General features: G+C 42.7%; 1 protein-coding gene across 1 annotated transcript in view; it reads left to right on the top strand.

Moving 5' to 3' along the window:
- Window positions 1–3,741: 3,741 nt before the first annotated feature.
- LCP1 (lymphocyte cytosolic protein 1) overlaps window positions 3,742–15,968 on the top strand; it is a 52,043-nt gene continuing 39,816 nt past the window's right edge. Inside the window, exon 1 of the mRNA XM_057707742.1 lies at window positions 3,742–3,854. The gene's annotated coding sequence lies outside the window, so the exon portion shown is untranslated. The remainder of the gene's footprint in view (window positions 3,855–15,968) is intronic.

The raw sequence follows: 15,968 nt of genomic DNA, 5'->3' as shown, positions 1-15,968 counted from the left end.
TTGGTACATTTCAAAATTGTATCTGGTTAATCTCATGCATTTATTCTTTCTTACAAATTTTAGATTTGTAAGAAAGAATAGGGCTGGACTTCCCTGGTGGCTCAGTGGTTAAGAATCCGCCTGCCAGTGCAGGGGATACGGGTTCTATCCCTGGTCCGGGAAGATCCCACATGCCGCAGAGCAACTAAGCCCGTGCGCCACAACTACTAAGCCTGTGCGCTAGAGCCCGGGAGCCACAACTTCTGAGCCCATGTGCTGCAACTACTGAAGCCCATGCGCCTAGAGCCTGTGCTGCACAAGCCACCGCAATAAGAAGCCTGCTCACTGCAATGAAGAGTAGCTCTCACTTCCCACAACTACAGAAAGCCCACGCACAGCAATGAAAATCCAAAGCAGCCAATAAATAAATAAAAATTTTTTTAAAAAGAAAGAATAGGGCCATCAAATCTGTTGGCATTTTGGTTGGAAGTGAATTGGATTAATAGACTAAAATGGGGAGATTCAACATTTTCTAGGAAGTGGCCATGTCTATCCAAATATTTAGCTATTTTTTGATCAATTATTTTATGTCCATGTATAAATTTTAACTTTTTCCATATAGATTTTGCCTAGGTAGGTATTACAAATGCTACTACTATTACACAAATTGAGCCAGGTATCATTTTAGGTAATTTGCAAGTATTATTTAATCTGTACATTCCCCCTCTGAGGAAAGTGGCCATTATTATTCCCATTGAAAAGAGGGGTCTTGTGAGAATCGAGGAGCCTAGAGAAGGAAGCTCACACCAGATGTCTGATCATCTCAGTAAACAAGGGGCAGGAATCTGGGGCCAGGAAAGGATGCAGGAGGGTAGAGAGGGAGACAGAGGGAAGAGGAGAGAGTTTGGAATAAATGTCTAACTCTTGGGTTCTGGGATCTCTTTATTACCATAATAAAGAGTACGATGGACCCAGAAAACACATACACACAAAATCATGCATAAGATGTCAGGGGTCCGGGGACCTCAGGTCGAGAATGCCCGCTCTTGGGAATTAGTGAAATTAAAGAAAAGCATTTCTAAGAAGTAATTTGAAGGCAAGCAACTTGAATTTACAGCATTTCAAGTCTGTTTCTGGGACTTTCTTCAGCAACATTCAGTAGCTGGAGAGTAGCCGCTGATGTGGTTTTAGGGACTGAGGCTGTGAGCTCCAGAGCAGCCCGGGTGGGGTAGAGTAGGGAGGACAGTAGGGGTAGAGGGAAGGCAAAGCACGGGCTGATTAAGAGGCAGAGGTGGCAGTAGAGGCGTGGAATGATGGGGTAGGAGGTGGGCGAGGTCCTCTCCAGGTGCAGGCCGTCAGGGGGGCGTGACCTATAGAGAACGTAAGAGTAATAAAACCAAAATCAGCCTGCTGTTTATTATCATGATGCACAAACGATTCTAAGCACTCACAGTGATAAAGGATTCCTCTCCGAAAGAGCTTTGGTCTAAGATCTAAGCAGTTGACTGCCCTGGGTAGCCTTGCGTCACTTGAGGCAGATAGATTACGACTGAGGGAGTGGTCCAGGATGTGGGTGAGGCGGTGGTGGGTGGCGGTGGCGGGTGGCTGAGGCGGGGCCAAAGCTGAGCGGGTGCTAGAGAGGAGGGTTCCTTCAGGTGGGTGGTTGCAAGCAGCACAGTTCAAAGGCTTTCATCTCCTAAGATCTAGATGTTGCCTGGAATCTGATGTCCCATTTTTTTTTTTTTTTTGACTTGAATCAGCTGGTAGGCGTAACCACACGTGTTTCACCGTCTTCAAACGTCAGCTCTGCTCATAGCTGCATCTGCTTAATGTTCCACGGCCTTTTTCACCCCTTTTATAGCAGATGGCATTTATTTACTTACATGCTCTTCTCCTCTACAGACTGTGTGCTCCTTGAGAGGAGCGACTGTGTCTTACTCATTTCTGAATCACCAGTGCCTCCAGACAGACACTCAAACACCTACGGAAGCCATCACGCACACGTGTATTTTGCTCTTTTAGATTCCTCAGATGTCTGATGACCAGGCACCAGTAGACACCATGCTGCTCTCCTCCCAGGTAAACGAAATGAATCTCTGTTCCTCTTTATGAAGTGTTACTGCCATACCTCCATTCCATCCTGAAACCGCAGGAATGCAGATTTGGGAGATCCATGGTGATCTCACATATTTTCATCCTCAAGACCATCAAGACAGTATCTGTGCTGCTGCAGGGTCCTGACTGATTTATTCACCTCAGAGTGAAAACCACCAGGATTTGGCGGCTTTGTGGTGTGATCAGCCCTGTTGCCGTGATGCATGGCTGTGTCTCTGGTGTCCTGAAAGCACTTAGGTGCCTCTTGAACCCCGCCGCCGGCAACGTATTGCTTGGGAGTGTTGCAATGGAGAAAACAGGGTCCAATTCACCCCCTCAGTCTTCCCTGGGGAGTCACAAGAGGGTTGACAGTTCTCTGTGAGGTGAACCCCTTTTAGAACGGACTGAATCTCCACCCATCTCTTCCTATTCTTCTGTCCACCCTCTCCCCCAAAATGACCCCTGTAGGGTTCTGACCAAGACGTTGCCACGCTGCTGGCTAAGAAGCAGAGAAACCAGAACAGCTTGGTCTGATATTTGAGGTTGGAAGCAGGAACTTTCTAGAGGAGAAATCAGAGAAGCAAAAGGAGTATAAGGGCAGTCCCCCCCAACCATAGTACCCTCTGGTGGGGTCCCAGGCCCCTGGCAAATACAGAAGTGTATTGAACAATAAAGCATCTTCAACTCACCATCAGAGCTGGAGCACAGCCTCAGATTCTCATTGCTCAAGGGCAGGCGGGCCGCTACAGCTTCACACAGGCTCTGGGCAACTCGGAGACACGATGCGTAATGTTTGGTCAACGTTACTCAGGATACTACACAACCTGCACATCCTCTGTGAGGCTTGAGCGTGCGAGCACTTCCATTTGAAGATGAGAACTAGCCCTCAGGATAAGCATTCGGGCTTCGGGCAGAGAATTGAGATTTTTTTTTATTCTCTTGCTAATTTTATAAAACATGCAGTCCACAAATAAATGTGATCTGTGGAAAGGAATTTAGCAGCACTGAACTATAGCAGCTGCCTGAGTGATCCGCTGGTACTCTTTGTAGGAACAGTCTAAATAATTGAAATCTTTAATTGGGTTAAAGAGATCCCTCGTACATAGGTATTCTATAAATAAAAGAATGAGTAAATAATATGGTGACCTTCCCTTTCGGGCCCTTCCCCTTAAAGAGATCATTTTGTTTTGTTTGCACCAATAAGATCATTGTTCAGGGACTCTGAAGAGGGATTTGGTTTCACCTGGGGCGGGGCTTTCCCAGGGAAATCCCTTTTAGCTTGTTTTAGGGATACTGCCACCTCTTCCCTTGGCTCTTTTGTTAAAAAAGAATAATTTGTTCATCTTTGCTGTAAGTAACTAGGCACCAGAGCATTCTGTTCACAATTAGGGTCAGAGCGAGAAGTCAAGACCTGACCTGGCCTCGTTATCTGAAATCAAACAGGTTTAAGTAGCCCAGCGCCTACAAGACCGCTAGAGGAGAAAGAAAGGGAAGGAGAGAGAAAAATGCTTATAAAGAGGAAGTGGTAAGAGGCTTCTGAATTTCAGTGTGACCTGTCAGGTGATTTTTGCCAGGGAGGGGACATGAGAAAAAAAAAAAAAAGTTAAGTAAAATGTCCTTATAAAGACAAAATCTATTTCTTTCCTGGCTGATGATTTGTCATTCTAGTCACTTCCTGCCTTGTGACCACACACCCGGGGTTGACAAAGTTGTTCTGCAGATCAGAAAGAAGAGGGTTTCTGGTCACACGCCAGTACCGCTGAGAACAGTTTTGCTACCAGGTAAATCTTCTTTATGTCTTTTTGTCATTTCTAAGTGCTTATGATGTTTTGCTTGTTGGGCGGCTCTGGTTCTGTGGATAGTGAATTTTGCCTCCAGGGGACTAGAGATCTGAGCACCTGTCACCCTCGCCCTCTGGGAGCCATGGTATGGTGTAACTGCCCAGCAAAGCTGCAGCCACCTCATGTGGCCGCCCAGAGTGGAACCCCTCCCCTCCGCTCTCTGGGGCGGCTTCTTCTCCAGTTATCCGCAGTAATCACCCCCCAAAAAAACTATGATTTTTTTTCCCCTTTTAAACCAAACTGTGTTCTGATTTATTTCTGTTGCTTTATTTCAGAGAGGCTATTTACTGTGATTTTATCTACTTTCAAATGTTCTCAGGAAAGCGGGTATTGATCATTTAGATGGTGCTGCTCATTGGCCTAATGGGGATGGTTTAATTATAGCTGCTGTGGCTCTGTTTTTCTAAAAAACTCCTTTACAGTACTTTGGTGGATGTACTAATATAATATATTGAGTCGTATGTTACTGAGTGTAATACTGGTTATTTGAGTGGTTTTTGGCGCCAACGGTTTTTAATGGGTGTGCTTAATAACCACATGGAATTAGAGGCTGCCTCTTTTCCATTTATTCTCTAAAAATAAAGGCAATTTGTGCTGCTTAATTGTACTGTTTTGTAGAATTGTCTGAACTATTTGATATCCTTGTGACCATACAAATGACTGCTAAGTTATGGAGGAAGGGCTTCGGGCTGTAATAGAAATTCTTATAAAGTTGATATGGGATATTTATTCCAGAAACTTTGTTGAAACATAGACTTTGAAACTTATAGAATCAGCCTTTATTAATTATCCTTGTTCAACAATATTTAGAACCATTGACAGATGATAAGCATAAAAGCCACTTAGACTGGAAATGGATTCATTTATCAGCACACTTATCAAAACCCAATTTTTCTTAATCAAGTATAGCAACTTGTTTTTTAAAATTACCTCTTCAGGACAACTTTAAAAAAAAACTATCATTAAGCAAAGGTGGTTTATCCACACACGTCTTGATTTTGAATTTATATAAATTTATCATAATCGGTTTCTAGTAAGTAAAATGGTTTAAAGAACATCTGCAAAGGCAAATTTGAATGGAATTAACCACTTACCTATAAAATGTGAATTTCTGAAGTTGTAAAATGTGATCATCAATGTTGTTTGACACATCTCACCTGAATAGTTTTAAACTAGCAAAGAATGTGGAGTTAAGGGAGGCAGACTTGAACCCCCAAAAAGAACAGATTAAAAATATGCTGTGTCTTATTTTAAGTAAAAATATTGATGAGAATAAAATGAGCTAGGACACAAAGGTATGTCAGTATTTTCCTTACATTGGGAGGAAATAAAAATGGAATCAAGTTTAGATTGTTAAAGCAGCATCCTGATATATTATAAAATATCCCTTTCTCTTCATTTATGTTCACTCCTGGCACCATCAGGGAAGAATCTTCTGGGTCTTGCCCTTTGAACAAGCACTGCTGAGGTGGGACATTTCATTAGCTATGCCAGGGATGCTTTCTTTTGTCACATTTTAAATTTTGTCTCCTTCATAAATTATGCCTTGAAACAATTGGTAATTTGGGAAACGATTTCAGTGTTTTAACACCATTTCTAATTCTTTTGCTGATCTCTTTGGGGAATGTGAGGCCAACAAGTAACTTTCTCATTCAAATGAAAGTTTCTCATTCATCCTAGTCTAAATTAAGACAGAGCTAGTAGTAATAACACTTAATATTGATAAATACTTATTATGTAAACCACTCCTTATGGGTGACCTCATTCAGTTCTTCCCCCAACTAGCTTTAGAGATGAGGAATGGACTTAGATCGTTGAAGGAATTTGCCCAAAGTCACTGGGCAGTTGGAGGGGGCGAGGGGTGGTGGGTAGCCAGGATTTCAGGCTCCGTTCTGCCTCTCTATAAGCATCCGTCTGTTCCAGAACCTGTCTTCCACACCAGCATCTTTTTCCCAGATGTAGGTCATTATAGGCTTTTCGTTCTGAAGCTGACTGAAGAGACCTTGGTATTCATGATTTGAAGAGAGAGAAAGAAGAAAAAAATTTGCAGTAAACCCAGAAACATTTTCATAAATATCATTTTGGGCTTCATATAGTAATAGAATGAAGAAGTGTTTTCTTTTGATTAATGCATAATTTTACTCAAGAATTGTGTGCCTTCGCAAGCCTGCCTCAGCCACTTCCCCACGCTTACTTCTTGTCACTTCCTTCTGCTCTAGCGGCCACCCCACCATCCTCTCACCACCCCCACCCCCCGCACCTACCCACATGCTAAGTGCTTAAGACCACACGCCACCAGAAGGTTCCATGCTCTTTCACTTCTTTTCACTCCAACCGTTTTCCCAAGTGCTTTCTCCTTTATTTGTAAAATGTCTGGTCATTTTTAAAGGCTTATTTCAAGAAGCATGTCCTTTTGCAGGTCTTTCCTACTGGTTCCTGCCCCCACCTTCCTTGCCTCCACTGATTCGTCTCTGTGTGTTTGCTTAATGCTTTGACTTTAGAGTAGGCAGAGCAGTAACTGTATTGTTTTCATTTCAAGCCCTTGATTTGCTGACAGCTGAGCTCCTTCGCTGTCTCTCCTGGAATGTAGTAGCTGCTCATGATATTTATTGAATTGTTTTCTCAGTTCCTTAGATATGCATGAAAGTCTTTTTAAGTTTCACTTGTTAACTCAATATTTACTGAGTTCCCCCAGTGACTTCTATGAAAGAAGATATGACAATACTATAGTATTTTGCATTCTGATATGCTTCCTTTTTGTCAAAGCACTATTCTTCATTTTGGCCTCAAAACACTAAATGGACATTAACTTCAAGGAATTTAAGAAATTGTCCAGTGACCGTAGCCAATGAGTAAAATTAATCTCATTATTTTAGTTTAAATACATTAATTGAGCTAAACTTAGCTACCCTTACCAAAATTATGTACCTGGTAATAAGCACATTTGATGACCAAGAGCACAGGAACAGATATCATTAACTTTTGCTTATTCACTTTGCACTCTTCTCAGAAAGTTCTCAAGTCAGCTTCTCCTTGTTACCAAAAGAATAAAGGCCCCTCTGCGTATATAGGAGAGATGGCAAATGAATTTTAAAATCAAGTTAGGTAAAATAAAACTAAGAAATTTTCTCATAAGATTATATTTTTGAAGAGTCAAAAATTTATAAAGTAAGATTATAAAATCTAATAACTTTATGGCATAGATTTTATAGCAAAGTCACATTATTTAGATTCATCTAAGTGTCTCCTTAGGATATTTTTTTGTTTGCTAGTTTTCCAACTCACAGATATCATCAGATGAAATGATTGTATTCTGTCCGCATATGAACCCTGCAGAAATAAAAATTAGAATTAGAGTCCACCAAAATATAAAACTAGTCAGAGTCAGCAGAGTCCAAGGGTTTCAAGTTTCCCTATTTTGCCAGACGGCGATGCACTTCTTAAATCAAGAGAGCTGTGTTTCACGTTGTTTTCATTTTTAAGTTCTAAGAAGTTACCCCCGATCAGATATTCATCTTCTAGGGGCATCTCCCTACAGCTGCTGTGACCACGGGGCTCCCCAGATGGCAATTCCCCGTTGCTTTCCTCAGTTCCCTCCTGATTCAACTTCCTTATGCTATGGACTGTTCCCGTTGTTTTGTTTGTCAATGTCAGTACGTCAGTCTTCCCAGTAATTTCATAATCGCTCCATCTTGTAAGACACTGTAAGCAGCAGATGGGGAACAAAGAATTTCAGTTCATCACCATAATAATAACAGCTTAGCCTTCTCTACTACAATTTGAATTGTGCGTTTTTCCAAGTGTTTTGACCATATTAATGCATTGAGTTATCACAACAATCCTGTGAGGTAGGTATTGGTGTTATCTTCACGTTTGAAGGCAAGTTAATCCATTCAAATATTTTATTACTTTAATTGTCTACAATTGAATCAATTTGGTATTAACTGCTGAATTCCTGGGGAAACCTCCTGAGATAACCAGGCAGCAGGCCATGGTGCTTATTTGTACCTAGAACCCTTGAGTTGTGCTCAAATGACAATAATTTATCCCAAATAAACGCATCTGTATCATTAATTGCTTTTATTAAAGACTATTCTTTGTCAACGTCATCATCATCCGTATTTGCTCAGCCCCTTTGCACTTGGCTATTTGGTTTTTACCAACTTACAGACCTGTGCATGGGTCACACATCATGATCTCTGCCCTCAAAAGCTTTGAAGAGTTCTCATTCATAGAAGATGAGAATACCTGAGTCCAGTGGCATTCCCATTTTCTAACTGTAATGACTGATGGACATGAATAAAACAATTTAGTAATACATGCCCAAGCGCACATGTCCGTCATTACACAGTAATGGCCAAATATAGGTGTCCTAAAGACTGTGAAAGAATGAAAGATTGTTTTAATCGTGAGCTGAAGAGTAGAGGTAAAAAGTGACCCACTTTCTGAGTTAAAATAAGTTTTGCTCAACTTCAGAGCCACGCTTGCCTGAGCCCCACTTGAAGTTATAAGGAAAGGAGGCTCGTTTCTCAAATATGGCCGGTTGTTTATTCTGGCGGAAGGAAAAGCGAAGATGTAAAATTGAGGAACTTGCAAAGAAAGCCACAGTTTTGTGGTTGCAGCATTGATTCTTGTTTTAGTCTAGCACCAGTTCCACGGACAGATGGACATTATTCGCATGCCCTCTCTGTTACTTTATCTGTCTGTCGATGTGTCTCCCTTTCCCTCTCTCTCTCTCCCCCACCTCTCTCTCTCTTCCCCCACCTCTCTCTCTCTTCCCCCACCTCTCTCTCTCTCTCTTTCACACACACACACACACACACATACACACACCCCTCCTCTTGACTGGCTGAGCTAAAATGGAAGAGATGACATTCTCCACAGGCAGAAAAGCCAAGACACTGAATTTGACCTGCAAATTAATGTTGCATGTGAATTGCAACCTTCCAGATAATTTCTTTTCCTTTTTTCTCTGCTTGCACTTTCAAGAGGGAAATGAATGAATGGACTAAGTACTTTACAGTTAAATAATACCCTGCATTTGATCCCTTCATCTGCTTGTCGTCATCAGTATTTATCCAAATTGTGTATCCAAATGAAGTAAAGAGGTGCACAGGTGCATCTGCATAAAATTTGCATCGTCTTCCTTTTCGCTGTCCCTCAGGCAAAATTTAGAATTAGAATCGCATCTTTGTTAACCTCAGATGTCACATTTTAAAATGTGGCTCCTTTGCACCTCCTTAATGTCATCGGCTCCTGTTAGCACATTACCTTCACCAGGAGGGCCAGATTAAGAAAGATGAGTGGAAAATACATTTCTTGTGGAGGAAGCTACATAGTAGATGCAAAGAGAAAGTAAGAAAAAATGAGAACATGTATGCAGTTTTGCATTATTGAGCCCCCTTTTCTTCACCTCAAGGATGTAAGTGAACTTTTCCATCATTTCCAATGCTTTTTAACATTAAATGAACATTTTTTTCCCCTTTGAAAAGATGGAATATCATGCACACCTTTGAGGACTTTCTTTCAGATTTTTTCCCCTTCCCTCATTGTCTTTCAAGTTGAGATTTTTCATCAGAATATCCCTGATGCTCTGTTTCTTTCCTGTGACCACGGAGAAAGCCAGTTGGGACCCTTACTCTGTCTGGTGATTGAATATAATGTATATAATGTAAAATGCATTAAATATCATATATAATGTCAGTTTTTAAAGCTTGTGAGTCTGAGTGCCTGCAGTTTCTGTGCATGAGACAGACAGGTATGGTATAAAGAAAAGAGCAAATTTGGAGGTAAATTCAGATTCCTTTTCTAGCCTTTTACTAAATGTGGAACCCAAGCAAGTCTCTTAAGCCTCCTGACGCTCGGTTTCCTCATCTCCAAAATAGGGGAAAGTACTATCTACCCCCTGGGTCCGCTCTTGGGTCCATTTCCCCTTCCGTTTCCCCATTTCATCAGTCCGGGTACCTATCTCACTCCGCTGCGCTCGCCATCACTGCTGGCTTACTGAGCCCTTACTGTTTGCTAGGCATCATGCTAAGCACCTGACATATATTTGCTCTTATATTTCTACGCAAAAGCTGCATAAGGTAGATGTTGTCATCTTCTTACGACAGATGATCAAACTGAGGTTCAGGCAGGGTTAAGTCCAAGGTCACAAAGCCAGCCAGAGCTGAGATTCACACCGTGCCTCTTTTCCATTTTAGTATTCAGTTTCTTAAACATATAAACCGTGTCTGTTTTCATTGCTTTGTATTTTCTGACATGATCCACTGGCTGCTTTTTCTAATAAGTCCAAGTATTCCTTTCTGTGATTGAATATTCGATGATTATTCCTAATTTTCCATCAGGTGGAGATCCCAACTCTGCTTTTGATGGGTCTGCTGGTATCCCAGACAAGTAAAGGCTTGAGGATGTTATGGTACAAAGTCCTCAAAATAAGAGTTATGAAGGGATCAGACTAGGCTATTAAGTTATTAAAAAATTTTGACAAAGGAAATGTTATAGCGTATCCCATCAGTAAATTGGTATTGGTAAATAAAAACCAAACTGTGACTTCCAACAAACTGAAGATACATATAGTCCATCAAACGAATACAAATTCCTGCCTCAATTTATCTGTAATTCCTCGTTTTGTTTTTTATGAGAATGAGCTCGTCATTAGAAATTCTACAAGAACTACCCCAAGGAGCCCATAGAAAATGAGCTCACCTTATTGAGAGTAAATAGACGCTTCTGATGTCATGGCTAGTGTACAGACGTCAGCTGCCCGTTGTCAGTGTTTTCCAGCAGCTAAAACTACCACAGAGAAAATGCCTGGAGAATTCAGGAGTGGATAAGAGACAGAGGCAGAGGAGAGGCCAACAGACTCAGTCCCCGAGCACGGGTGTACCTGAGAGGGAGGAGACGTAGCCCAGTGGTCTTCCTCACAGATACCCAGAGATCGTTTTTCATTTCATGACCCACAGTGGATGTGGTCAGGCTTTTCTTAAGATTGCTGTACTTTTTCCCACTCTGGCCACACTTCCTCAACTGTTAGAAGGTACTTTCCATGATAAGTATTTCAGGCAAGGTTAAGCCCAGAGCCCCTTGAGCGCTCAGCCAGGAGATCAGCCAATACCGACGCTGCTGGCTTCTAGCTGGTATCATCTTCTAATTCCACAATCGCTTTTGAAACTGACTTCAAGGACTCTGAAGGGGAGATGTGGTACAAGAGCCAGAGCAAGCAAGCTAAGGTCATTTGAAAATAAAGCATAAGTGTGAAATCTGGATTTACACCCACCCACACACGTAACATACATACAATTAAGTGTGAATTTTAGACAGTGCCTCTACATAATATTTCATACAATTTATAGTGGAAGTTAGGTTTGTTCCCCAAGATAATTTTATAAAAGTTCTGGTTCAAAATTTTTTATTTTCTCCTTCCTCCCTCCCTTCCTTCCTTCGCTACGCACTATGGTATACAATTTAAACACTTTAATTTCATTCTAACACAACTCTTATCGAGTGAGCACTGTAGTTGCATTATTAATATATCCTTTTTGCATATGAAGCAAGTGAGGCCCAGAAAATTTAAGAGACGTGTACACAGGCACACAGAAAGAAGCCACTGCATCAGAAAATCCAGCATCTTTTCGCCATACCATGTTGCGTCCTAGTTCAGTCTTTTTTATGTATATAGCAAGCTTAATTTCATAAAGGAAGATAAAATCATTAGCGTTCGGGTGAGGTTTGTGAGACACCTGTAATGCCCTCACGCTTGCTTAGACTGGGAGAAAGTGGGTCGTGTTCTAGCACAGGTGACGCTGTAAACTAAGCCTGTGCTGTTCTTGAAATGGGTGGAAGCAACTCCTTCTCTTATTCTCCTCTCCATCCACATGGCAAAGATGTAAAGTGCGTTTCATGGATTGTGCATCTCAAAGGTGATTTTTCAGCCTTTCGGTTGTTGAATTGTTCATTGATTCGTGTTTTTCCCATACTGAACTAAGACTGAACGAAGATTCTGGAGGCTCTACTCCTCTTTTCTGACGAGTCACTGACTCACTTTGAGACTTTGGCGAGCAGCTTCGCTTTTCAGGGTCCCCATTTTCTCACTTTGCAGGGCCGTATTGTCTGAGGCTTCCCTAGTTCAGAGCAATGTAACCCTGGGCCAGTTACGTAAATTTCAGTTCCCTCATCTATGAAGAGGAAATCGTCGTAATGTTCCACAGAGTTGTGGTGGAATTAAACGTGTAACGCATGTAAAACGTTTGGCATTGAGTTACCACTGAGGGAACACTAGCTCGTCTTCCATTTGTCCTTTAGCTACTGTTTGCTCTGGCGCCGACAGTGATAAACTTTCTACGGAGAGAATATGGATTCATCATTCTACATGGATAAGAAAGAGACTGACTGACCTTTAAACAGTCTCCTCATGTCACATGTCCCTTCTTCCGGGGCACCGTGCGGGGCTCCCCAGGGGAGAGCTGTGTTCCCCCTGCCTGTGGATCTAAAAAATCCCCCTGTATCCTAGTGACTGGTGTCTCCCCTGCTAAACAGGCCACGGCCACATCTTATCTTTGTGTTGCCAGCATCTAACCCACGACCTAGCATATTACTAGGTACTTGGCAGATGTTTTTTATTTTTTTTGGCTGATTTTTAATGAAAGAAGAAATGTACAAATAAATATATGAATCCGCTTAGTGGCAGACACTTAGAATTACCAGAGGATTGAATTTCATAGTCCAGATAGTGGTATGCAAATTACATTCAGGTGAACCCATTCCTGATTCTTTCCTGTGTGTTCCTGGTACGTTGAGTTTGTGCATCCCGGCTGGTTTTACCCTCCTTTCCATCCTGCTCTGTCTCCGTACCACAGCCCCTTTCCTTTCACCTCAGCAGGACTCAGCTCCAAGTCAGACACTGTACACTTAGGTAGAGACCCGAGCATCAACCGCAGCCAGCAGGGTTTACAGAAACTGCTTGAAGAAGCCCAGCCCCAGGTTTTGCTACCTCAGCCAGAACCCTCTGGTGGCTGGAGGGTGGGGCTGGGGGCATTCCCCAACCTAGTTCAAAGACCGCCGAGGGACACTTGCAAAGCCATTTTTCCCGCCAAGTGGTTTCATGTAAACTTGACATATCCACTTGCCTTGTTCTGTTGTTTGTATCTTTCAGTGGGAGGGACGTGATGAGAATGTACACAGAGTGTTATTTTTAAACTCCTCAAAGAAGGTGACAGTAGCCTTCTTAAGCTCTGTATACCATTAGTTTATGGGTTTGTTTGTTCATGGCTTCAACTGGTTTCCTGGGTACCTACTGTATGCCAGCCGGGAGGCAGTGCTGTGAGGTGACTTATAGTTTGTGATCTCATAATCTGCTGGAAGAAATGCATGGGGACATGCTGAGCTGCAGAGGTCTGAACCAGAGCTCAGAGGAGGAAGGACTCACAGAGCCCCACCCAGCAGCCAGGACAGAATGTCTAAAACCCTGCTGAGCTCAGAAGTCTGAGGGTGTCATTTTCGTATTCACCTATGAATTTGGCGTTTTGTCTTTAGAACATTGTGCCTCAGGGTGAGTTGTTTTTTTTTTTAATTTTATTTATTTATTATTTATTTTATTGGCTGTGTTGGGTCTTTTTTTGCTGTGTGTGGGCTTTCTTTAGTTGCGGTGAGTGGGGGCTACTCTTCATTGTGGTGCGCGGGCTCCTCATTGCCGTGGCTTCTCTTGTTGCGGGGCACGGGCTCTAGGCACATGGGCTTCAGTAGTTGCAGCACATGGGCTCAATAGTTGTGGCTCACGGACTCTAAAGCGCAGGCTCAATAGTTGTGGCACACGGGCTTAGTTGCTGCGCGGCATGTGGGATCTTCCTGGAGCAGGGATCGAACCCGTGTCCCCAGCATTGGCAGACGGATTGTCAACCACTGCGCCACCTAGGAAGCCCTCAGGGTGAGTTATTTTAATGTGGTTTGCTTTTTGGTGGCTAAGGAATATCAAAGGTCCTTCCTGCAAAGTCAAAAATGAAGGTGCAAATGAATACAGAGGGCATGCACCTTGCTTTGGTCATTGTAACCCTGAAGGTGCCAATAGGATATGTACACAGTATTGGGCACATGTTGTTTGTAGCCCAGACCTGGATGCTGCCTTCTCAATACCTAGATTAAGTTCTCCTGCATGTGCAGGAAACATACATGAAATTATATTCACAGAATATTTGAAATGATGGGGGAATTATACTTTACCATCTGTGGTGCAGGTCTTACTTAAAGAACAGCATTCCCTCCTAGGTTTGAAAACTTATGATAAAGAAAAGAGGAGAAATAAGGAGTCCTGGACTCCAGTCCCAGTGAGCTCTGTGACATTGGGCGCTCCATTAACTTGGGTGTCATTTCACTCCTCTGTGACAGGAGGAGAGTGGCCACATAGAAAATCTGGTGCCTTTACCTCTACATTCTGTGACTCTGTTTTTCTTGTGTTATCATTTAACGAGCCTGGCATAGACCCAGAAGATAGCAAAGGAAACTATAAAAGATTTGGAGAAAAAGAGCCTCCAAAAACAGGTTAAAAGCATTTTTTTGAAGGCCCAGTGGCTATCACCAAGGCATGTGACAGAGTTTTTATGAATCGAGCAGCTTCTGTAATTTCCTCTGAGAATAGCCCGAGAGAAGGAGCTTCAATCGTATCAGAAAAGATTTAGGTTACAGGGTAGGGATATGAGATACCAGAGAGGTTGTAGGGTTTCCTTATTTGGGTATTTTTGAGAAAATAGTAGATGGCTCTCTTTCTGGGACAGTTTGCGTGCAGTCTTGCTTAGAAACTAGGAGTGAACTGGAGCAGCGTGACTTAAGATGTATGCAGTGACATCCCAGAAAGCAGGTCTCAGAGGCTGTTCTGGAAACTTCTCTGCTGTGTGCTGAGTAGTCGAGCAGCTGAGCAGTGGGCATCTGCCTTGGTCAGTGAGGAGAATGCATGAGGACAGAGCTTTACCTGCTGCAGAGGTAAGAGTAGGAGCCAGGTGGGGCTGGGAGATGCTGGGTCCACTTCAGAGGAGGTACCACCCCAGAAGATGCTTCAGCCCATGGCCACAGCTTCGGATGACCCCTGGCCCTATTTCTAGGCTCATTTGAAATACACCTTACCCTGGCTCTAATTTGTACGTACACTCGTCAGCTAGTGAACTGACTTTTGGAACTTTTAACATGGAAGGGACTTTATCTCTCAACTTACAGATAAGGAAACTGAGGCCCAGAGAGGCTAAGTGGAGTCTGACGTTACACAGACAGATAGCCTCTTGGGTCTCCTGACCCCCAAGCTCTCTCTTCTTCTCCCCGCTCGTTACTTTATTCTGATTTCCTTGGAGATGTCCATGTGTATAAATGATCCGATGACCTGTACTGCATGGGCTGATTGAATTGCTTGATATTTTTATTTTTTGATAAGCTTCTGTGCTAATTTCTTACTTTTATCTAATCTCCCCCCACCCCTTGCAGCCCTGTGTTTAGCCTTTTCACTTGTTCATTTTTGATCTTCAGAACTCTTTTCACTCGATTAACCATTTTGCAGTAAGTGAGCTGTAATCTCTGTGTTGCATTTGAAACTTGACGTTTAACTGTGGGCATCATGAAGCCCGTCTTTGTGGCCCCCTCGCTCGTAGCCCAGCAACCAGGGCAGTGCTTTGCACATAGACTCACAGGTGGGGTGAATGAGTGAATGAATGAATGAATGATGTCTAATATTGAGGTACTGGTGTCACAGTGGATAATATAGACTAGTCTATATTATAATATTCAGCTTTTTGAAAAGCTGTATTTGGGGTCCCTTGAGCTTTCAGTAGGGGAAAGTCTGGATCTTAAGTCCTTGTGGTTGAATGTGAAATGAAAGGTATTTTCTAGACGTGAACACCAGGAGTATCACTGCCTACAACTCAGGGAAGGAGAGAGAGGCCAAGTCAATGAGGGCTTCCCTAGCCCCAGCCTGGAGCATCCCCTTTGCTTGCAAGAGGTTTGCTCTGTGTCCCATCCTTAATGGGGTCAGGCAGCTTGGTAGAGAACAGGCATCAGGGTGTACCGGGGGAGGAG

Source organism: Hippopotamus amphibius, chromosome 14, assembly GCF_030028045.1.
Source record: "Hippopotamus amphibius kiboko isolate mHipAmp2 chromosome 14, mHipAmp2.hap2, whole genome shotgun sequence".
Taxonomy (NCBI): domain Eukaryota; kingdom Metazoa; phylum Chordata; class Mammalia; order Artiodactyla; family Hippopotamidae; genus Hippopotamus; species Hippopotamus amphibius.
This window is presented reverse-complemented; position numbering and strand designations above follow the sequence as displayed.